Source organism: Eublepharis macularius, chromosome 18, assembly GCF_028583425.1.
Source record: "Eublepharis macularius isolate TG4126 chromosome 18, MPM_Emac_v1.0, whole genome shotgun sequence".
NCBI lineage: Eukaryota > Metazoa > Chordata > Lepidosauria > Squamata > Eublepharidae > Eublepharis > Eublepharis macularius.
The window spans coordinates 19,140,828-19,165,808 of NC_072807.1; the positions used below are offsets into that span (position 1 = coordinate 19,140,828).

The 24,981-nt window shown below is 45.0% G+C and overlaps 1 long non-coding RNA gene across 2 annotated transcripts in view; it reads right to left on the minus strand.

Annotated features, from left to right (window-relative positions):
* Window positions 1–24,981, minus strand: part of LOC129345290 (uncharacterized) — a 46,165-nt gene that overhangs the window by 2,379 nt on the left and 18,805 nt on the right. The window contains exons 4-5 of one of the 2 annotated variants that reach the window (XR_008598493.1): window positions 23,631–23,805; window positions 4,147–4,241 (exon numbers count right to left, since the gene is read on the minus strand). This is a non-coding gene — a long non-coding RNA (uncharacterized LOC129345290). Of the gene's footprint in view, window positions 1–4,146; window positions 4,242–22,198; window positions 22,911–23,630; window positions 23,806–24,981 lie in introns of those variants that run through there. The other variant, XR_008598492.1, reaches the window with a different exon arrangement.

A 24,981-nucleotide genomic window follows, 5' to 3' on the forward strand; every position in this document is an offset into this window, starting at 1 on the left:
GGATGGACTCTGTGGAATTATACCCTTCTGAGGTCCTTTCCTTCCTCAAACCCTGCTTTCTCTAGGCTTCACCCTCCAAATCTCCAGAAATTTCCCAACTTGGAGCTGGCAACCCTACTCAGCAGGGACTGCTCAGTTCAGATCTGGTAGCTGGTTCAGTAAGGACAGGGCTTTTTTTAATGGGAAAAGAGATGGTAAAACTCAGGACCACACAATGACATCACATTGGGTCAGCTAGAACAAGGGGGAAGTTTTTTAAAGTTTAAATTGCCCTCCGCAAAAATGGTCACATGGCTGGTGGCCCTGCCCTCTAATCTCTAGACAAAGGGGAGTTTAGATTGCCCTCTGAGCTAGTGGTGTGGAGGGCAATCTAAACTCCCCTCTGTCTGGAAATCAGGGGGCGGGGCCACCAGCCATATGACTATTTTCAAGAGGTGCCGGAACTCCATTCCACCATGTTCCAGGTGGAAAAAAAAGCCCTGAGTAAGGATACCAGATCTCCTAGTATAGCAAGAGGTCTCCCAGTATCCCAGTTCATTGTCCACCAGCACCCAGAGGAACTGGGGTAGGGGAAAGAACAAGTGCACAAACTTCAATTCCCCAGGACAAAATGGCTATTTCAGAGGGTGGAATGTGTGACATCATATCCTCACTTGAGGTCCTTTCCCCTCCCAAGCTCTGCCTTATCCAGACACTGCCCCAAATCTCCTCAAGCTAGAGTTTGGAGCTCTAGCCCTTCAAGCTGCCAGCCCTTCAAGCTGCCAGCCTCCAAGTGGTGGCTGGAGATCTCCTGGGATTACAACAAATCTCCAGGTGACAGAGATCAGTTGCCCTGGAGAAAATGGCTGCTTTAGAGGGTGGACTTTGGGGCATTATACCATTCTGAGGGCCCTCCCTTCCCCAAACCCCACCCTCTCTAGGCTCCACCACCCAAATCTCCAGGAATTTCCCAACCTGGACCAAGCAACCCTATGTGACCAGTGCTGTGAGTCTGTCATGGTAGGTCACTAGTTATGCGGGTCTGTTTTATGCCTGTGGTCTCTATGCCAATATTTATTACATTACTTTTATTATACCATGGCCGTTTCCACGCTACTCACCTTCATCTAGGGCCGTTTCCACACTGCTTACCTTCTGCCGCTCCATGCCACAACGTCGCAGCTCGTGCCAGAGAAAATGCGAAATAGCGCGAAAACGTGGCATTTTGCTTTCGCCACAGCACGAGCCGCGGCGTTGCAGCATGGAGAGGCAGAAGGTAAGCCGTCTGGAAATGGCCCAGAACAGGGCACAATGTTGTGAAAAAAACACGGAAGATAGCATTTTTTCACGTGAGTTTTGCGCAACGTCGCGCAAAACTCACGCGAGAAGACGCTATCTTCCGCGTTTTTCCCGCGACGGTGCGCCTCGTTCCGGATGAAGGTGAGTAGTGTGGAAACGGCCCATGTCTTTCTCTCCATTGGGGCCCTAAAGTGACTCACGTCACTCTCCCCTCCTCCGTCTTATCCTCATGACAACCCTGTGAGGTAGGATAGGCTGCCGTGTGTGACCAGCCCAAATATCCAGAGGAACTCATACGTATTCCCGCACCCTAGATATATCTGAACAAGCCCCTACACCACACTGTTACTGACAATTGGTAGCAGAGGGCAAGCAGCTTTTCAAGGACTTTTGTCCTTCACTATGTTTTGAAGAACCCCTGAGACCTTTCCATGGTAACATATCTCATTTTTATCCTGTGCTTTCCCCCTGGAGTTCAGGGCGACCTACTTCGTTCTCCTCTTGTCCATTTTATCCTCACAAGAAACCTGCCAGGTAGCTCAGTCATACAGCAAGCTTCAGGGTTGGATGAGGATCTCAATTCGAATCTCCGTGGTTCCAGTACAGCCACTTAACCTTTATACTGCACAGGGTCTTCCTTGGTTCTAGGGCTGCCCACCTCCAGGTGGGGCCTGGAGGTTCCCAGAATTACAAGCAGGGGCGGCGCAAGGGTTTGCGGCACTCGCGGCCACCACCCCCCGCACGCGCGCAAGTGTGCACGCACACATGATGATGTCACACATGACGTCATCATGGGAGTGCGCGCGCCGCCACCAGCCCGATCGCTGCAGCAGGCGGCCTCTGAGCTCTCCCGCTCGGTTGCCTGTGCCACTGCAGATGCCTGCCCGGGCTGGCTGTGCCCAGCTGGGGGCTTGTGCTGGCAGCGGGGCGGGGCGGGAAGGATAGGAGGCTGCTGCTTTGTGGCGCACACTCCCACCCCCCCCCGTGCCTCCTCCAGCACTCCCTCCGGCACCCCACGCCTGAGGCCACCGCCTACCTGGCCTCAATGGGCGCACCAGCCCTGATTACAAGTGCCATCCAGATGATATAGATCAATTCTCTTGGGAAAAAAATGGCTTCTTTGGAGGATGAACTCTATAGCATTATACCCCACTGAGCTCCTACGCCTCTCCAAACCTCGCCTTCCCCGAGCTACATCCCCAAAATCGCCAAGAATAACCTGTGGCACAGAGTGGTAAGCTGCAGTACTGCAGCCCAAGTTCTGTTCACGACTTGAGTTCGATCCTGGTGGAAGCTGGGTTCGGATAGCCAGCTCAAGCTTGACTCAGCCTTCCATCCTTCCAAGGTCAATAAAATTAGTGCCCAGTTTCCTGGGGGTAAAGTGTAGATGACTAAAGAAGCCAATGGCAAACCACCCTGTAACAAAAAGTCTACCAAGAAAACCTGATGCAACTTCCCCCTATGGGTCAGTAATGACTCAGTGCTTGCACAGGGGACTACCTTTACCTTTACCTAACCTAACCCCCCTTCTTACTTACTCTAAAACACGGTTTGAAAACCATAGTTCTAGGAAGTTGATAGTTTTTTTTAAAAAAAAAAAACCTGGTTGCCATTCATAATGTTAATGAATAGTTGCAGAGGCGAGCAAACAAACTTTTCCAGACTCCAAAACAAAGCAGTCCCTCCATCAGAATCAAAGCGTTGTGTTTCCTGACTAATATTTGTACAAGCTTGTTCTTGCCCACAATGGCAAAGTCCCTCGAATGAGTTTCTCAGAGCTATTCTTTGTGGCCCTCTTGGTGAGGTTTTCATTGTCAATCACAAGTTACTGTTTAATCCATAACCGTTTGATAAATGGAGTTCCACTGCAATACCTGTGTTAATTAGAGCAAAGATGCCTGGGACAGATTTCTTTGCTCACTGATAATTTTCCAAGGCCTTTCTACTACACACGCACATATGCATACATATACACTTATCATCATCATCATCATCATCATCATCAGGGCTTTTTTTCAGCTGGAACGCGGTGAAACGGAGTTCCGGAACCTCTTGAAAATGGTCACATGGCTGGTGGTCATGCCCCCTGATCTCCAGACAGAGGGGAGATTAGATTGCCCTCCACATCGCTGGAGCGGCGCGGAGGGCAATCTCAACTCCCCTCTGTCTGGAGATCAGGGGGTGGGGCCACCAGCCATGTGACCATTTTCTCCAAGGCCAACCCACTGAGTTCCACCACCTCTTTTCCCAGAAAAAAAAACCCTGATCATCATTATTATTGGGACTGCAAGCAGAACAAAACAAGAAGGAAATCTGGGGACTTAACAGGTCTTTTTTTACCTACAGTTTTAGAACACTTTCACCTGCCATGTTTCTATCTCTTTTGGCCATTAGGTGTGAAATCTTTTTGTTTCTTTCTCGGATCTTAACTTTAGAATGGCTTTCTCTCTTTTTTTTTTATTTGTCATAGAAAATAACATTAGACACAAGAAATGAAACATCAAAAGCAGACTATATACCAGAATATGAAAGCTACAAAATATTTCTCCTCTCCTTTCCCATATTTATTTATAGTCAAAGACTCTATACTCAACAGTTTATATTCAGTATTTAACATTATATTCAACATTTTAAATTCTACAGTTTAGATTATTAATTTAACAATCCGTCTATTTTAGGAATACATTTTCTTTTCTTTTTAATTTTTCTTAAATTTCAGCTACATTGTTAAAAAAAAAAAACTTTCCATTTTCCCTAAAATTCTAGAATTGGTCTATTATGTATGTAAGAAGTTAAATTAGCCATCAATGCAATGGCTTTTTCTTAATCCTATTATATAAAAGGCAACATGTATTGGTGACGACTCACCTTTTATCCTGGTGCACCTCCGGAAGGCGCTGTCGTGGTGGGTAGGCCAGGTGAAGCAGCCTGTCCCTCTGGAGGACGCTTCATTTTCTAGAGCCCTTTTTTAAAAAAACAGGCTTGGTTGCTAGTAATAATAATAACATTCTATTTATATACTGCCCTTCAGGGCAACTTAACACTCACTCAGAGCAGGTTACAAAGTATGTTACCATTATCCCCACAACAGTCACCCTATGAGGTGGGTGAGGCTGAGGGAGCTCTGAAAGAGCTGTGACTGACCCAAGGTCACCCAACTGATTTCAAGCAGAGGAGTGAGGAATCAAACTCGGTTCTCCAGATTAGAGTCCCACCACTCTTAACCACTATACCAAACTGGCAGAATATAGCCTGTGAGAAAACCAGACACCTGATAATGATGGGTAACCCCAGCCGGGAGTAGTTCATCAGAAAAGGGGGACTGCTTGGGTCAGGAACCATCATTGAGTGATCTGTTCTCCTTCAGAAATCACAATGCAAAGGAGAAAGAGACTAAAAAGTAGAACCTGGCTGAGAAGATCACACGTGATCACCTTGCTCTACACATCCTGGTCTTTTTCAGGTTGATTGCTGGGCTGCCATTCTCCAGGTGAGGCTCCGAGTCAGAGGCAGACTGGCTGTTTAGCTTACAGGGAAATATTTCTATGGGTCATTGACCCAGAGGGCCACTGGTAGCCAGGTGAAAGCCTCAGCAACTCTCCCAGTGCCTCCAGGGCCACTTGGCTCAGATGAAAGGCAACAGGAAAGGGTGTCATCTCCCCCATTATCTCATGCCCTGCTGTCAGTTTGAAGGAGGAAGCAATGGATGAGCTGATGCCCGTTGCTGGCACTGCTGAGCTGAGTAAGCTCTGCAGCCCTGGCTTGTAGTGCCGTGAGGACCACTCAGCTCGGCTTGTTCCAAGACCATTTTCTCTTCCCAGTCCACTCCTGCCTGGAGTTTCCCCAGAATTACAACTCATCTCCAGATGGCAGAGATCAGCTTCCCCGAAGGAAGTGGCAGCTTCAGCAGATGGATTTTATGGCATCTCATCCTCACCGAGCTCTCTCCCTTCCCCACACTCTGCCCTGCCCAGGCTCTGCCTTCAGGAATTTCTGAAGACAGAGTTAGAAACCCTAATTCAGATCCTGGCCCGGTTCTGTCAACAACTGAATCTATCTCTGGATCCCTCCTCACATCGGCCTGTCCCTCTGCTGTACACCAAAGCCCAGTTCAGACACTGCATCCATATGTACCAGGAGGCAGGCAACCATGCTTAGGTTGTCCTGATATGCACAGTTGCCATGTGGTTGGAACAGTGACAACACATGTATCTTGCATGCTTTTACACATGCAATGACTGCTAGATTTTTCTGGGTTCTAATTCACACATACCAAAGCTGTAGGTAAAGGTAAAGGTGCAAGCACCGAGTCATTACTGACCCATGGGGGGATGTCGCATCATGGCATTTTCTTGGCAGACTTTTTGTTAAGGGGTGGTTTTTCATTGCCTTTCTCAGTCATCCACACTTTACCCCCAGGAAACTGGGTGCTCATTTTACCAACCTCGGAAGGATGGAAGGCTGAGTCAACCTTGAGCCAGCTACCTGAACCCGACTTCTGCCAGGATCGAATTCAGGTCGTGAGCAGAGCTTGGGCTGCATTACTGCAGCTTACCAGTCTGCGCCACAGGGCTCTTACATACAAAATACACATGTTGCCCATGTTCAGACAACATGGCAACCAAATATATTAAGATAATCATGACATGCAGAGGTCCTGAACTTGTAGTGCACATAAACATCATGCCTGCGAAAAGGCTCCGTTCTGGCCCCAGTCCTGCTTGGAATTGTACCTACAACTCTCTTATGCCCTGGCCAATCCAGTAATACATGTCAGTCCAGTTATTCTAGGGGCATTTGGCCCCTCAACTCCCCCCTCCTCAAGTAAACAGATATCCAGTAACTTTCTGAAGGTAACAAAGAGTTTTTTTTTCTTGTCCTTTTCCAATTTGGAAATATTGCCAGGGCTGGAAAGTATGTTAATTTACATGCTTTTAAAACAGAGGGGAGGGTACTTTTAAATCCGCGGCGTGCAATTTGTGGTGGTCATCTTTAAAAATGCGGCTCCATGATCCTTTTTCCATTTGGAATGAATGAGGCTAATTAATTTCAGGCCATACTTGATGAGGTCAGCACCATACGAGAGGCTGCGTGCTAGACATTGCTAATCTCTTTCAGCTGAGAGTGATGAATTAAAGATGAAGCCTGCCTTCACAGGCCTAATTTAGAATGTATATAAAAAAAAAAACCCTCAGCAAATAATGCCATACCCTCCACAACAAAGGGAAACTTGTTCTTGCAAGCTCCCATGTAGTGTTGATTTGGAGGGAATCTCCAGTTCGCATTGGGAGCTTAGCTGTGGATGGGTAAAACAGATCAGAGACTCCTTCTCCTAACATTCCAACCTGGCTTTTTTCAGTGGGTTGTGTAGAATTGAGTGTTTTGCCTGTGTAACTCAATCGATGCTGGATTGTTTTGGTTTTGACCACATTTGCACTTAAGGTGTTATATATTATGTTTTTAGGTGCCTCCCTAAACTTTTTCAGAGCACTCCTTAAAAACATCAGGTGAAAATGTGGCAGATGGATTGTTTCCAAACATGAATGGCAAACAGATAGGCTTGTCAGAGCGCCAGGATTGGGTGACTGGAAGTACACTCCTAAACAGAGTTAACACCCTTCTAAATCCATTTAAATCAGTGGGCTTAGAAGGATATAACTATGTTTGGAATTGCACTGCCTGTGGCAAATACAAGGTGACCCTCAGTTCTGTAGGACCAAACTACTAACTGGCTTTCCACAAACGATGCAAAACCGAACTATTCAAAAAGGCTTTTTACTCAAATGAGAAGGCTGTATTGTAGGGATGGAGTCTCAGATGCTTCACTAACAAGTTGGGGATCATAGACTTCATCACTATTTTTGCCTTATATATTATCTGCTGCTTTAAATATGTACTATGTACAACCAGCACTCCATGTTGTCTAATGTTAGTTGTAGAATTGATCGTGTTTTGTGTATTTTTTCTACTCTGTCTTGGATCCTTGCTAATGTGATATCTTTTAAACTTGTATCTGTTTACCTTATGATATTTTATTGGCATGTACTTGATACTGATTGTATTAACCTCATACTGTGTAATCCGCCTTGAGTCTCAGTGAGAAAGGTGGACTATAAATAATGTAAATAAATAAATAAGTGCTGTGATTTTTTTCTCATACTTTCTTTCTTGTAATGCCCACATTTTTAGAGTTTCTCTGCATGAGACATCTGACACATGAAGAACATGTGTCGTGAGATGCAATGTTAGCCAGGAAGGGTAGTTTTAAAAGATAGGGCTGGCGGCAGGGCAAAGGCTTTGCTAAACACTGGAGCTATGTGAAGGGGCTGTGAAATGCCACAAGGGAAACTTAAGCCTATTATAATTTCTCCAGGTCCAAGCTCAGCTCTAGAAGTCAGCTCCAGCGCATTTCTGTTCCTCACTGCCCTCTGGTTTCAATCCCACACAGTTTTAGACTGGAGAGGTAAAATTGACAGAGCTTTTGGGGAGGTGAAGATGAAATTAACAAACCCTCTGAGGAGCAATCTCCACTGGCTGTCTTTTAAAACTATACGTCCTGGCTAACATTGCATCTCCCTGCACTTGACAAACACACACCAAGGTGTCTTATGTAGAGAGATTCTCTGTGTTCTACAAAATATATGTAAAATGGAATTGTTCAGGAAGGAATTTTTGTAAAGGGACCTGGGTGGTAGCAAAATGTTCAGTAAGACATTCAAGCGTATCTGAGCATCCTGGTTGGACTTGGATCCAGGAAACTCAAGTTCAAATCCCCGCTTTGCCATGGCAGCTTGTAGGGTGACTGGGGGAAAGTGAGATGTAAGTAACGTAAATAAATAAATAATGCAGAGGGAAAGAGGGAGGAATAATCAAGACTTGTGCATAACCTCAACAGTAAGAGTCTCTCTACACAAGATATCTTACACAAATAGGATCAAGTGGAAGATCTTAACATTTGTTCTCCCATTGTGGATACACATGCATGGCAAGGGAGACAGAGAGCCAAGCTACAAGTGACAAATTACACTTGCCTGGCAAGTGAACAGACTCACGTGTATTCCTTTCTGTTCACTTGTCATTCACTTGAGCTCCACTTGAACAAGTAGAGCGCAAGTGAATGGCAAGTGAACAGGGAGGAATACACGTGAGGGCCACGTGCCACTTGTCACTTGTAGCTTGGCCCTCACTTGCGCTCCGCTTGATCAAGTGGAGCACAAATGAATGGCAAGTGAACAGGGAGGAATACACGTGAGTCTGTTCACTTGCCAGGAAAGTGTAATTCGTCACTTGTACCTTGGCTCAGAGTACACGTGAATATACGACCACTGTGAAAGTAAGTCACTTGAGCATCCTCGTGTAAAATGACTTATACAGAGAGACTCTAAGTCAGGTCTGAGCATATCCCAGCAGAATACTGGTTAATCATGACATTTAAATACAGCCCTATTTTTTAAAAAGGTTCCAAATACTGTGATTTTGCTAACAAGTCAATTGACTTCCATACAATTTGATTTGGTAAATGTCTTAAATGGCAGCTGATTAAACGGCTAACAATTCTTTAGTTGATTAACAGCCCCAGTTAACCCTGATGGGTGCTGTGCCCCTCCCCTGCTAAGCAGGGAACTGTAATCTTCTCTTTTCATGGAAGTTTCTTTTTTAACCACTCAAATCCAAGCTTTGCAAAGCGGAAGCAATAAAGTGTCTGTTTTCTTAATGGTAGCTCTTATCAATGTATTTGGTTGTTGTTGTTGGGATTTTCATGTTTTCCTGCAAAGGAGGCACTGTAGATTATCTGATAGCTTTTATCAGGCCAACCTGATATAATAACAACACGTGCTTGGCTTCTGGCTGACAAAGAAGTCAGTTCTTCAAGATCAGGACGGCCGTAGACCATTTTTACAGGAGACGTTGAAGCTGCGCCTTTTTTTCTGTACATGAGTACAAAAGAGAAACTGAACACGTATTGCGGCCAAGGTGGCTTTTCCATTTGCAAAACAGGCCAATTTTGAGTGTCACATTTGAACAGAGTTAAAGTTAGATCAGCGGTCCCTAACGTGGTACCCACGGGTGCCCACCAGTATGTTCCATGGCACCCGCTTGCTTTATCCTCAAAACATATCTTCCACACAGCAAAGAGCCAGTTCTGTCTTTTCTCTCCTTCACTGGAATATGAGGTGCTTCAGAAGATTCCAAGAGGCATTGTGTTTGTGTTTGAAGGCAGCACCCATTTAAAAACACTTGCCTCCATTGGGAAATCTCCCAGCATTGAGCCTCCACGGCAGTCGCTTTGTTGCGGTGCCCATTACCTGTTCTCAAAATTCCAGATGTTCCCACCAGCTGAGCAAGGTCGAGGACCCCTGAGTCACATGAACAGAAGAACATAGAAATGTTTTAAATAAATGAGAAGCTGCCTCATATTGAGACACACTATAACTTCATCTGGCTCAGTCGTTCACTTTGACTAGTGGGGGCAGTCCACGGACTCAGGAGTCTTTCCAGCTCTTTTTACCAAAATTTGTTTTCAGACAAAAGATCTGGACCACTAAGCCATAGTATCATGGAGAACCCAACCTAATTGGAAGCTGCTTCTTACTGACCAATGGTACATGTAGATCAGTATTGTCATTGGCCACTTGCAATGGCACTCCAGGACACCAATCAAAGATGGGACTTTTGGAACACTTGTTTCCCACCTTTGTTGACCCCATGGGCATTTTGGGAATTTGAAAACAGACAATGGCCTCCACTACACAATGGTTGCCAGCTGTGGAGCACAGCTGACCACAAAACATGATGTCGGGAGGTTCTGAGCTAAGTGCTCTCTTACGATAGAGTTGCTGTTTTCCAAATGGCTCCTCCCTATTGATATGAAGGGGATTCCTCTTGAAGTCCTTTGAAGGTCCTCCTGTTCCAATGAGATGGTGGAAAGCCGAGATTGGCTTTTCGGTTTGGGGGGCAGATGCTTTGGGGGTGAAGCACCAGGCAACCACCAGGGCTCCCGCAGGCGCCACTCTAGGGATCATTGCCCAAGACTCTTTAACTGGAGGTACTAGGGTCTGAACCAGAGACCTTCTACATGCAAAGTTGATGCTCTGCTACTGAAGCCGCCTTCTACTGACTCGGGTCATTGGTGTATCGAGGCCTGCATTGTCTTCTGTGCCTGCCAGTAGCTCTCCAAGGTCTCAAGTCAAGGTCTTTCTCAATACCTATGACCTGAGCCTTTTAACTGGAGATACCTAGGATTGAACCTGGGACCTTCTGTGTGCAAAGCACACAGTGGCTCTGCCACTGAGCCATAGCTTCCTGCCAGATCACTGGCCATCTACATCAGTGATTAGCAGCAACTTTCCAGAGTCTCAATATGTTCAGCCACATAACTTTCATTTGAGAAGCTGCAAATAATGAGGCCAGGTACTGTGAGGCTCCATAGTCAAATATTCTGTTTTGAAAACAGAGATAACAGCTGTACACAAGGGGAAAGGCAGCATCACAGCTCCACCAAAGCATAACTGTGCATTGAAATGACAACCAACGCTTGTGTTGTTATTAGGGGAAATGGTGGCAAAACTATGAAGAAACAAAAGAGTTAAACTCTCTCCCTGCTTCCCGCACAGCCCCAATCTAAATCAGGGTCCCGGGCAGCAACTATTCCCATTTTGAAAACACTGCAGTTATCATTTCTTTTATTGATTTGCTTCTTTTATACACCACCTTTCTCCCAGATCCTAGTCCAACACTCTCAGGCTGGCTCTTAATGTATTGTGTATGTATGTATTTATTTATTTATTTATGATTTTTATTCCACCCTCCCCACATTTCCAGCAGGCTCAGGGTGGATGTACACTTGATGTACACTCAGGGAGGATGTACACTTGACAACTGCAGCTATGTATGTGAACAGATACCATCCAAATGGTTTCTCACTTGACTTGTGCAAATTGTAATTTGGGCCAAGTGCACACGTGTTCAAAGGCAGCATTGTATAGTCTGAGCCCATCGGATCTCAGAAGCTAGGCAGAGTCGGTACGTAGATGGACAACTGCCAAGGAAGACTCTGCAGAGGAAGGCAATGGCAAACCACCTCTGCTTCTCATTTGCCTTGAAAGCCCCAGCAGGGGTCGCCATAAGTCAGTTGCGACTTGATGGCACATACATACAGTACACATGTTTGCTCACTGTGAACATGTGTCAATGAGCCACACCTAGTGTAGTGGTCAAAAGATTCCATCTTTAAACTCTGCCTCAAAGGCCAAACTCAATGTGACCATGACAGATAGTACATCAGAAGTGGGGTGAGAGGTCCAGAAGAGACTTGCAGGTCAGGGAAACTGAGCCCAACTTCTGTTCATTTCCCTAAAGTTTCTTCAAGTTTTTTTTTTAACCTCTCCTCATCCAAGTTTGCTCTGACCTGGATAGCCCAGCTGAGCCTGATCTTGTCAGATGTTGGAAGCTAAGCAGGGTCGGCCTTGGTTAGTAATTGGATGGGAGACCTCCAACGATGACGAGGGTTGCAGAGGCAGGCAATGGCAAACCACCTCCATTAGTCTCTTGCCTTGAAAACCCCAGCAGGGGTCACCATATGTCAGCTATGACTTGAGGGCAATCTCTACCACCACCATCTATGTTCACTTCCAGAATAAGGATAAAAATATTTGGGGCAGAGGGTTCAGGGAAGAGGGAGCACTCTCCACTTCTCCTTTTTGCATTTAAATCAGAACACATACACACATTAATGATAGGACGTTTTGGAGGTCTTTCATTCATAGGGTCGCCATAGGTCAGAGGCGACCTGATGGCACATAACACACACACTCCCTAACCTTCTGCTTTGTATAGGATTACAGCAGATCTGGGTTTAAACAGGTGGATCAGCTGCCCATACATCCAGCCTGGCCCTCAATGACCAGACATCGAGGATCTACACCGATAATCCCGTGTAGTCTAGGGTTGTGGCTCAATGGCAGAGCATCTAATTGGTGTGGAGAATGTCCCAGGTTGGTTTCCCAGCATCTCCAGCTGAAAGGACCAGGTAGCAGATGGTATGAAAGACCTCCACTGGAGACCCCAGAAAGACACTCCTCATCTGTTCTTGGGGGGTCAATGGTCTGGTTCAGTCGGAGGCAGTTTCATGTACGTTGGCTCAATCGAACAGCCCCCAGGCATGCATCAATCTTTTAAGGCTTCCATCAGCAAGCATTTAAACATTGGAGCCCCTTGCAAAAGAGAGAGAGACTTGCAGTGAGCTCTGCTGCCGATCAGAACTGCCATAGCTCTCACTCAGCAATTTGGTTTGGGCCGCCGACCCCCAGGCCCGTGCAGTTCTCTCGACACGTTCTTACGATGCCCTGACAATCCTGACTGGCGGCTGGCAATGCAGGACGACTTGGCTTTGCCTTGCAGTAGTCCTCATTAGAAAAAAGCTGTTTTTAATTATGTCCGGTCTACATGTTGAATCAATCTTTCGATCCTTTGATTGCTTCTGAAAATATTTATATTGCTTAATAACGCACATTTTCTCCCTGCACCCTGGGCTGTGATTAAACCCAGACAAGGTCCACTGAAGCCCAGAAAATATGCAAGGGGGGTCTCGGGGGCAGGAAAGGGGAGATAAAGACCACAGGTTTTTCTTATTCTGGAACCATTAAAGTATATAAATCTGGCCATTTGAGTTGTAGACACATCAGAGTGCGGTTGTAATAAATACAGATTGGAGCATTATGCTTCTCAAATGGACTTTATGGATCATGGCCCATGGTCTGTAATTCTCTGATGCTGCACCTGAAGTCAGTTCTTGCTGTGGTTTGGAGGCTTTTAAAATTTTGAATGGAGTATTATTCTACTTTGGGGTACATTTCTCAGCCTTAACTGTCCACCTAGTGAATAAATCAGCCCTTTGAAATAAATCAAAATGGTTTTCTTTTGAAAGAACATACTTATTTTTCCTTTCCATGCATATCTGTGGTTGTTTATTTACTCCTAGCTATAGATCCTGATATGCATGAACAGATGCATGAACAAGAATGGGTCTATCTATTAGCCGTAATTTCAAAATAGGGGGGCGGGGGGAAGGATTGGAAATAAGATAACCAATATAGTAATGTCCTTGTATAGATCTATGGTACTGCCCCAGTTGGGATGTTGTGTATAACTCCAATTGCTGTGTCTTAAAAACAGATGTTCCATGCATGAGAAAAATTCAGAAGTGGGCAACCAAGATGAATAAGGGGTTGGAACATTTTTCCAGAAGGAAAGGCTGAAGAGTCTGGGACTTTTCTGTCTAGAAAGTTAACTGAGAGGCGGCACAATAGAATTATACATGTGGTGAAGGGGGAGAGAACTTTTTCTCCCTCCCATAATAGTAGAATTTCGGGGCTCCCAATAAAGTTGATGCTTAGTAAATTGAGGATGGACAAGAGGAAATATTTATTGACTCAGTCAGATATAGGGTTGCCAGCCCCCAGGTAGCAGCTGGAGATCTCCCAGGAATTACAACTGGTCTCCAGGCCACAGAGATCAGTTCACCTGGAGAAAATGGCTACTTTTGGGACTGGACTTTATGGAATTTTGCCATGCCAAGGTCCTTTCCCTCCCCAAACCCCACTTTCTCCAGGTTTCTTCGGGTTTCACCCCCCTGATCTCCAGGAATCTCCCAACTTGAAGCTGGCAACCCATGTCAGATATTAAGGTATGGAATTCATTAATAACAACAACAACAACACTTGATTTATATACTGCCCTTCAGGACAACTTAATGCCCATTCAGAGCAGTTTACAAAGTATCTTATTATTATCCCCAAAACAATTACTAGAGAAGCCCAGCATAAATGTCATTCAAAGGGGTTTAGCCAGATTTATGGGGGACAGACCCAGGCCATGGTGACTAAAGTGAACCTCCATGTCCAGAGGCAGTCTAACTCTGAATATCAGTGCTAGAAGACAGCTTCCAAGGAAGGCCTTGTCCTCTGTGCCCCGGGCCACTGGCTGGCCATTATATGAAAGAAGATGCTGACCTGGTGGCCTGATCCAGCAGGGCTCTTCTTATTTATTTATTTATTTAATTTTATTTTTATGTTTATTTATTTATTTATTTAATTTTTAGCCCGCCCGCCCTGCAAGCAGGCTCAGGGCAGGTCACAATAATAAATAAGATACAATAAGTAAAACCAATAAAATAACATCTCATGGATATCCACATGTTTTCATATTGTGTTCAAAATGAGTCCTCTGGGTGCAGATACTGGCTGCTTCCACACATGTTGGATAATGCACTTTCAATGCTCTTTAGTGATCGTTTGGAATCAGGTTTTCGTGTGCGAAACAAAAAATCCACTTCCAAAGGATTTCTAAAGTGTATTGAAAGTGCATTATCCAACGTGTGTGGAAATGGCCGAAGTCTATCCTTATATAACCAGTTATTGGTAATAAGCAACAGGCCTTTGTCTACTGGCTGCGATCTTCCTTCATTATCCAGCAGGACAGCATTGGAGTCAGAGTTCTGGATCAAATGGGCCCTGGGTCCAGTCCTGCAGAGTTCTTCCGAACAAGCCTTGTAATGAATGGAAGAGCCGTGTGAATTTTTTGGCAGAAAACCGGCAAATCTGTTCGGCGAGGTTAAAGTTACTGGAGTAGTGAAATTGCATGTTATTCGACAAGGTGTCTCTGTGTCGCTCCCTTGCCTTGAAGTGGTATCTCTGAAAGAAACTCTTTCATGTATTAAGAGCTTTACAAACTAGCCCTTGTGTTTCGTACTCAGTGCAGAGAGAGAATTGTTCCATGCCACGTTTCTATATTAAAAGGGCTTAAGCCGAAAGGTGCACATTGCCTATTTTTTTTTAAAAAACGTGGTGAGGGGGGGGGGTAGTTCTGATTGCAGATAACCGCTCAATTTGATTTAGTGTCGAATGATAGTGATAGGGTTGATAACGCGGTATTCATCGGTAATTCATCTTCTGCTGGTAGAAATTTACCGCAAAGCAGAGCTTTCCCAACACTGACAAGTCCTATTAATCTTCTTCAGACACATTTCAATAGGTGTCTCCATCTAGGCCCTACATCTAAACACTCTCGAGCATCACTAGAGACTCAGAGATGCCTTCATTTCGAGTCCTACTTGTAGGGAATATTGGGCAGTACTCTAATATATTTTTTTTAAAAAAATAATTCTCTGTCCTTTAAATTAGCAGTTTAAGTCTGCTCCCCGCCCCCAGTTACGTGTGATAACATTTCCCCTTATCTTTAAAAAGACCAAAATGTGGTAAGCTTTTTAAAGTGATCAGGTGGTCAAGTGAGAGCCAATGTGATTCGAATCCCCACTGCCACAGATGCTTGCTGGGTGATCTTGGGCCAGCCACACCATCTCAGTGTCACCTACCTCACAAGGTTGTTGTGAGCTATGAATCACCTAAAGGAATTATCCAAAGGAGCATTTTTTTAATCGAGTGAATAAGGTTGTACTTAATGTCCGTGGAATTTAAGGCACTCTTCACTGTATTTATTATGCTGCTTTTTTCCATCATTTTCTACTTTCGGGAACCCACTTTATTACTTTGTCTATTATATGTAAGATAATATTTCACTATGCTGTTCTCCAACCTTGTCCATATTATGGTGTGGTTTTAGCATATCGTTCTCTCAATTCTCTCTACCAATTACCATGGAACCGTTGTCAATTGAGTGTGTAATACTTTTCTTACTGCATTATTTTGGTTATAATCCCCCTTGATACTCAGTGAGAAAGGGAGTCCCGTGGCACAGAGTGGTAAGCGGCAGAGGTAGTCCAAGTTCTGCTCATGACCTGAGTTCGATCCCGGCGGAAGCCGGGTTCAGGTAGCCGGCTCAAGGTTGACTCAGCCTTCCATCCTTCCGAGGTCGGTAAAATGAGTACCCAGTTTCCTGGGGGTAAAGTGTAGATGACTGGGGAAGGCAATGGCAAACCACCCCATAACAAAAAGTCTGCCAAGAAAACGTAGTGATGTGACGTCCCCTCATGGGTCACTAATGACTTGGTGCTTGCACAGGGGACTACCTTTACCTTTCTTTTAAGTGAATAAATAGCTACGTAGATCTTAAACTGCTGATTTAAAAGCCACCATCAGCTCCACCCTTCCATTTGTGAGAACACCAGTGTCGGTGTTTATTCATTATAACAATACTTGCCGACAGCCCTGTAAGGTAGACTATAAATACTACCATCCCTCTTACAGCTGAGGTAGTTGAGAAATCAGCTTGGAGTCAGAGTAACGCAAAGGCTAAAAGGTTGCCGGTTCAAATCTTTTCTCTGCCGCAAACACTCTCCAAGAGCAATCCTGACAGTTCTTCTCAGAATCCTACTGAGGTTTATTCAATGGGACTTACTAGCAGGAAAATGTTCTTAGGATTGCACTTTAAGTAGTAAAAGGCAAGCCCTTCTCCTCAGCACTCGCCTCAGCTGCAAGATGGGGGCATATTAGGGCCTCAAACATGTGGGAGAGGGGAGGGGCCAATTCTGTGTATAATGTTATTGACCAAGAACCAATTTGGTGTCATGGTTAAGAGCAGCAGGACTCTAATGGGGAGAGCCAGGTTTGATTCGACACTCCTCCACTAGAAGCCAGCTGGGTGACCTTGGGTCAGTCACAGCTCTCTCAGAGCTCTCTCATCCCCACCTACCTCACAGGGTGTTTGTTGTGGGGACAGCCTTTGTAAACTGCTCTAGGTGTGGCATTAAGTTGTCCTAAAGGGCCATATATAAGCACAAGGTTATATAAGCATAAAGTTATACGGTAGGGTTGCCAACCTCCAGGTGGAGGCTGTAGATCTCCCAGAATTTCAACTAATTTTCAGGTGACAGAAATCAGTTCCCCTAGATAAAATGGCTGCTTTAGAAGGTGGACTTTATGGCATTATAGCCTGCTGAGGTCCCTCTTCTCCCCAAACCCCACCCTGTCCAGACTCTGCCTCCCAAATCTCCAGGAATTTCTCGACCTGGAGCTGGCAAACCTATTATAAGGCCATGGTAAGGATTACCCAAAGATGATCCATGAGAAGCACATTAAACACTGAAAATATTATACATTAGCAAAGTATTATTATTCATTGTTTAAAGACAACATCAACATCAGGTCTGGAGTTGCTACCCCTACATAGGCATCACCCATTGAGCAAATGATTTGGGACTTGGTGTTTTTTGAAAGACAGCTCCCACCAGGGAGTGCCACGGCAAGCAGCTGAGTCAGGGTTGCAATCTCCTGGAATTGTAACTGATCTCCAGGCCATACTGAGCAGTTCCTCTGGAGAAAATGGCTGCTTTGGAGGGTGGACTTTATTGCATTATATCCTACTGAGGTCCCTCCCCTCCCCAAACCCTATCCTCTCCAGAGTCCATCCTTGGAATCACCAGGAATCTCCCAACCTGGAGCTGGCAACACTAGTAGGGCAGGTCTAAATTTGTGCATGCTTATACACGCACACAATGCTGCTAGCTTTGTGGCAGTAAACCTCTGAATACCAGTGCCAGGAGGCAACTTCAGGGGAAAGCCTTGGCCTCTATGCCGTTGTTGGCCCCTGTGAGACTAGATGGACCACTGGTCTGATCCCGCAGGGCTTTTCTTGTGTTCTTAAATTGGTGTTGCCAATGTCATCTATGAGTTGGGCAATCCCTGGTGATCTGGGGCGGGAGGGGTGGAACCTGGGGAGGGCGGAGTTTGGGGAAGGGAATGACCTCAGTGATGTAAAATGTCATAAAGTCCACCTCCCCAAACAGCCATTTTCTCCAGGGGAATTGATAGGGTTGCCAGCTCCAAGTTGGGAAATTCCTGGAGATCTAGGGGGAGAAACCTAGAGAAAGTGGGGTTTGGGGAGGGAAAGGACCTTGGCATGGCATAATTCCATAGTCCACCCCACAAAGTAGCCATTTTCTCCAGGTGAACCGATCTCTGTGGCCTGGAGACCAGTTGTAATTCCAGGGGATCTCCAGCCACTACCTGGAGGCTGGCTACCCTAGGAACTGATCTGTGTGGCCTGAAAATTAGTTATAATTCTGGGGATCTCCAGCCACAACCTGGAGATTGGCAACCCAACTTCTTATAGGTGTGGGGGGGTGATAGATAAGGCTCACCCCCCCTTCAGCCATGAGTGATTCCTCATTCAGCCGTGACATGGAGCCAGTCCCTTTTTCTCAGTCCTACCTACCTCAAAAGGTTGTGAGAATAAAATGGAGGACGGAAGAAGCCTGAGTAATATGAGAAGTAAGGGTGGGATACGAGTAGGACAGACAGAATCACTACCCCTCCCGCAATGGATTTAGTAGCAATTTGTGGGAGCAATTTAGAGCAGAAAAACACATGGGGGGGGCGGTAAGTGCCTTCTTCCCAATTTCCCTCATCAAAGCAGTAGCCATATAGGGTCGGGGCTGTTGAGTGGAGGGGACTAGGGAAACAAAATTTCGGGCAGGACATGCTATTTGTCTTCATGTGATGACTAGGCTGGATCCGGGTAGTTGCAGTGCGGGCCCTGAGGGAAGCTTTGTCCGGAGTCCCACAATGGCTCTCAGCCACCCCGTACACGGTTGCTTTGAAGTTTTTTTAAAAAAAAACTTGATGCCCAATGTCTTTGGGACCGATTGATAATCTTGTAAAGTTCTCAAGCAGCTGAAAAACCAGGTGGAATGTTTATTTGTTTAGACAGACAAACAGACAGACAGACAGATACCTTGCTTTTCTCCCCAACGGGAAGCCAAAACACCTTTAAGGATAGTTCTCCCCTCCTTTATTTTATCCTCACAACAACAGTCCTGGGAGGTAGGCTAGGCTGAGTGTGGGTGACTGGCCTACAGTCACCTGGAGAGCTTCGATGGCAGAGTGGGGATTCGAACCCAAGTCTCCCAGATCCTAGTCAGATAAGAAAATATGTCTGGTGTAGTGGTTAAGAGCAGCGGGACTCTAATCTGAAGAACTGGGTTTGATTCCCCACTCCTCCACTTGGAGCCAGCTGGGTGACCTTGGGTCACTCATGGCTCTCTCAGAGCTCTCTCAGCCCCACCCACCTCACAGGGTGATTGTTGTGGGGATAATAATAACATACTTTATAAATCGCTCTGAGAGGATGTTAAGTTGTCCTGAAGGGTGGTATATAAATTGGATGTTGTTGTTGTTGTTGTTGTTGTTGTTATAAAACAAGTTCTCTAGAACATGGCAGTTTACTAGTAGGATCTATCCATCATTCTGTTTTACACAGTGGCCACCAAGTTGCCCTGGAAAGCCAACAACCAGGGTATAGAAGCCAAGGTCCTCCCCTTACGTTGCCTCCTAGCACTGGGTTTTAGAGGTTTGCTGCTTCTGAATATAGATTTTCCCTTTACTTGCCATTGATGGACCTTTCCTACAAGAATCTGTCTAACCTCCTTTTAAAGCCACCCATCACGACATGTGGCCATCACTACATCACTACTAGTGTGTGGCCATCACTACGTACATTCCATCATTTATTTACTCAATGAGTAAAGAAGTGTTTCCTTTCATCCGTGTGGAACCTATTGAACATTAACTTCATTGGGCGCTTCCAAATTCTAGTATGATGGGAGAGAGAGAAAATGCTCCCTCTTATCTGCTTTCTCTACCTGTGCATAATTTTATAAACCTTTGTCACATGCCCCCCCCCCACGCCATGGTTAAGATGATTACCGAGAATTCAATCAGAACCTTTTCTTCCTATTTGATCTGTGTGTTTTGTAATGTACACATCTGGTAAAGAACACCACTTGAGTCCTGCTCTCCAACTCTGCTACAAAAAGCAACCGGAGGTTAATGCAGCCACACAGATCACAATCATGCAACTCTAGGGATTCCCCCTTTCTTGTTGTCTTTACATTAACTTTCAAGGCATGAACAAATATTGCTCAGTCAAATTAGACCAATTGTATTTAAAGATGGATTATGTGCTGGGATCTTCGAGGTACGCAAACAAGATGGACGCAAAATGGCTGTGTGTGTTTTTGCCAAAGAACCCTCAGAATTTAAATGGGGTCATTTTGAGATTCTTAGTTTGTTAGCTGAGGAATCAAAATATGGAATGACAACTGGGTCAAGTTCTTGGGAAGGTGGCCCCTGGTGCCTTTTTTCTTTGTGTCTCTCCCTTGTCTGTATGTAAAGCAAGATTAGTGTACATAGGAGAGCCAGTTGGGTGTAGTGGTAAAGAGCGGCAGAGCTCCAGTCTGGAGAACCGGGTTTGATTCCCCCCTCCTCCACTTGAAGCCAGCTGGGAGATCTTGGGTCAGTCACAACTCTCTCAGAGCTCTCTCAGCATCACCTACCTCACAGGGTATCTGTTGTGGGGAGAGGACGGGAAGGTGATTGAGGTGACTGGAAGCTGATCTGAGACTCCTTCGGGTAGTGAAAGGCCAGGTATAAAACTCTTCTTCTTCTTCCTTGATCTTTCTTTTCCCCTTCCACATTGTACAGCCAAATATGCTACAGGCTGTGGCAGGGTGTGTGGCACATTAGTAGAACCCATACTTCTGCGTGTAGAAGGTCCCAGATTCAGTCCCTGCTATTTCCAGCTAAAGGGCCTCAGGTTGCAGTGTTGGGGAAGACATTTCACTGCTTAAAGCTTCGGACAGCTGCTCCCAGTCAGAGTTGACAACATTGAGCTTGACCAGGGGTCCCCAGTCTTGTTGAGTTTGTGGGAAAATCTGGAATGTCACGAATGTTTATTGGATACCACCACAAAATGGCTGCCATGGGAGCCAAGGCCAATCAGAAAATGATGGGAGTTTCCAAGAGAAGCATTCTTCTGTGCAGGGCTTTTTTTCTGGGAAAAGAGGTGGTAGAACTCAGTGGGTTGCCCTCGGAGAAAATGGCCACATGGCTGGTAGCCCCACCCCCTAATCTCCAGACAGAGGGGAGTTTAGATTGCCCTCAGCAGCACAAAGGGCAATCTAAACTCCCCTCTGTCTGGAGATCAGGGGGTGGGGCCACCAGCCATGTGACCATTTTCAAGAGGTTCCAGAACTCTGTTCCACCGCGTTCCGGCTGAAAAAAAGCCCTGCTTCTGTGATAGAGGCAGATGTTTCTCAATGAGTGCTTCCTGGAGACCCTAACAATACCTCCTGGGTCTTCTGAAGCACCTGCTGCCCCCTAAGGTGGATGAAAGCTAGAAATGCTTTTGAGGAAGAAGGACGAGGACAGCAGGGAACTCATCAGCTGGTTTCATGGAGCCTACAAGTGCCACATTGGAAATCAATGAGCCAGAAGAACCAGCACAACAGTGTCAAAAGAATACACGATGTAAGTGTACATAAGACTGCAGTAAATAATGCTTATCAATAGCCACTTTTTTGGTCACCTATGGTGAGGCGACAACTTAACCCAGGCAGCAATCAGAAAAGCTATGGTTAATTGGAAGCAGGGGTCATTTTGTAGAAAAAGATCTGGAGGAACTCATTAGCACAACTCATTAGCATATGCCACACCTCTTGCCATCACCAGAAGTGTGTCATTGGCATAACTGATTTGCATATGCCACACCCCCTGACATCACCTATCCTGGCTGTTTTGGACCCAATCCTGGCCATTCAGGGCTGAAATTGGGCCCAAAATGGCAACTGCATTCCTGCGCGTTTCCCCTCGAAATGAGCCCTGATTGGAAGAGAGATACTTAATAAAGGGGAACTTGGAGGTGTAGTTGTGCTCTGTTACATAGGAAAGAACATAGAGTCTTTCTATGTGTCAAAATGGAAAAGAAGCCATATTGAAAGAAAGACTGGGCTAACAAATCAAACGTTTAACTAGCTGCTGGAAATATTTTGGTTTTGAAAATATATAATAGCTGTGCTCTCTTTATTTTTTAGCTGCCTTCCTACCTTACAGGTACTCAAGGCAGCCTACAATATAAATAAAATAACGCTCATAAAATGAATAAAATAAAGTTTCAAAATGATGGGAACTGATATTAAACATCATTTATGAGAAAACAACAATGGAATTAGGAAAGATGTGAAATGTCCGGCTTGCTGGGTATGAATACGAAACACAGCAGCAATACTAGCAGTAATCTATACGTAGCATTAGTTTAGTTATGTATATAAAAGAATGGAATTATTATGCATCCACCATTTTAAGCAAAGTTGGTATATAAAAGTTGCTGGAGGCTAAGAAGAACACCAAGAAAGACTGAATATATGGTTTGGGCAGGACAGACAAGGGGGGATCCTATATATGGCTGAAAATGAAAAAGGTAAGGCGTATTAACCAAGCCTGGATCAATGAATGAGAACTTGACTTAACAACATTCTCTGAGAGCTGGATAAGCATTATTAAAGCAGAATATACAGTCATATTCCAAGCCATGTTTTTCCCATTTTGCAGTAAGCACTTCACAGGTGTCTGTCACCAGTAGAAAACCACATGTGATCTACAATGTTTTTTTTTTAAATCTAAATCTCTTGAATAGTGATAATAACAATATAAATTGGAAGAGAGATGGTTCTGTCTGTCTTTCAGGTGACTGACATGCTACAGGTTAGTAACACAGGGAGACTATTCAAACTTCTTGTGGACTAGCAACTCCTGTAGACTTGCTTGCGTGAATGTTTGAAGAAGTTTCTGAGATTTCCTGAATTGGTAAATCAAATTAAACACATGTCCACTTTTCTTTTCCTGTAAGATACATATAAATAATATGAGAGAGAGATTTCAGAAGCACTTTTGATATTGTGTGTAATTTACACACAGGGTAAACATGCCCCAAGGGATAGGATAATTTCATTTGGGACAATGGAAGTGCATTAATTACTGGTGAAATATGGAAGACATACAAGCGTTACCGTGGGATAGTGGTTAGAGAGTTGGACTAGAATTTGGGAAACCCAGGTTCGAATCCTACGCTTCCATGGAAGCTTTCTGGGTGAGTTTATACCGGTTACACACTCTGTGCCTAACCTACCACACAAGGTTGTTGTGAGGGTAAAATTAAGGAGAGGAGAGGAGAGGAGAGGAGAGGAGAGGAGAGGAGAGGAGAGGAGAGGAGAGGAGAGGAGAGGAGAGGAGAGGAGAGGAGAGGAGAGGAGAGGAGAGGCTACTTTGGGTTCCCGCTAGGGAGAAAGGTGGGGTACACATGCAGTAAACAAACGATAAATAAATGGTCATTATGGATTAAAAAGAAGTGTAGGTTATTGTGAGACAGTTCATAAACATACCTAATCACCAAATATGCTTTCTGCGCTGTGGAGGACAAGATCCAACATTATCATGCACAAATATGCTGGTCTGCTCATTGGAACTGGTAGCACAGAGACTAGAAACACACAATCTTCACACACGTGCCACATATATATATATATATATACACACACACACAGAGGCTTATGGAAACTTTACCTTTTCTATATGTTTCTATGGAGTTTGGCATATTCTTCTACTATGTGGGGAACTTGCTTAGCGGGGCAACTTCGAAAATGGTCTTTTGAACATTGGAATTCTCATTTTTCCTGCCTGTAGAGGATGCATGAATGTGTCCCATGGCCTCTTCCGTCAGGATGCTCCTCTGGGACTCCTATAACAAACAAACATTTAGATCGAGTGTAGCTTAGTGGCTAAGAGAAGGGATTGTGGTCCGTATTGTGGCACAGTTCAAATCTCAAAATTACCATGAGTTTCCTAGATAACCGTAGCAGTTCCATGTACTCACTCTTTGATCATATCTTGGCTTTTCAATGTGGGGAATAATGCGACTGGCCTACCTTACAGGTCTATTGTCAAGATAACAACAAAGTAATACATATAAAGTACTTTGAAGACTGAAAGCTCGAGGGAAATGACAAGTAAGTTTGTACAATATCATTGTGCAATGTGAATTTGTTATCTTTACTATTATTAATGTCCAATGCTAGTGAAGCTTGGTGGTTATCAGTGCAATAGAATGCAGAATTACGGCTTTCTAAGTACATTGCAGAGAGGAGGAGACATGGTATAGACCCATCTTTTCAAGATCTCAGAAGTTAAGCAGGTTTGGTACTTGGATGAGAGATCACCAAGGAAGACTCTGCAGAGGAAGGAAATGATAAACCACCTCCTCTTCTCACTTGCCTTGAAAACCCCTCGCTGGGGTCGCCATAAGTCAGTTGTGACTTGAGAGCTTGTACATACGTAAGTTCATTGACGTGAATGAGATTTTTCTTTGTTTTAATTAAACTGATTTTTTCCTGTTGTTGTGAGCTGCTTTGAATCCTTTCAGGGAGAAAACTAGAGAATAAACATTAAACGAGTAACAGGCTGTTTCCACACATCTTACCTGCCTGCGGAACATTGTGTGAAAGACCTGGAAGACACTGTCTTCTCGCGTGAAATCGCACCAGGAAGATGCTGTTATCCGGGAGTTTTGCGCCATTTCGTGCAAAGTTCCCGGATAACAGCGTCTTCCTGGCATGATTTTGTACGAGAAGATGGCATCTTCCGGGTCTTTTGCACGATGTTCCACAGGCAGGTAAGACGTGTGGAAACGGCCCCTGTGTGACTCTGCTTAGGAAGCCACTGTTAGCATTCAAACAGGAAGGTCCAGGTTCAAATAGGCCAGCTCTGGATTAGGAAATTCCTGGAGATTTTGAGGGCGGAGCCTGGAGAGGGTGGGGAGGGGCTTCAGCTGGGTATGATGCCTCCACCCTCGAAAGCAGCCATTTTCTCCGGGGAACTGATGTCTATCGGCTGGAGATCAGTTGTAATTCTGGGAGAT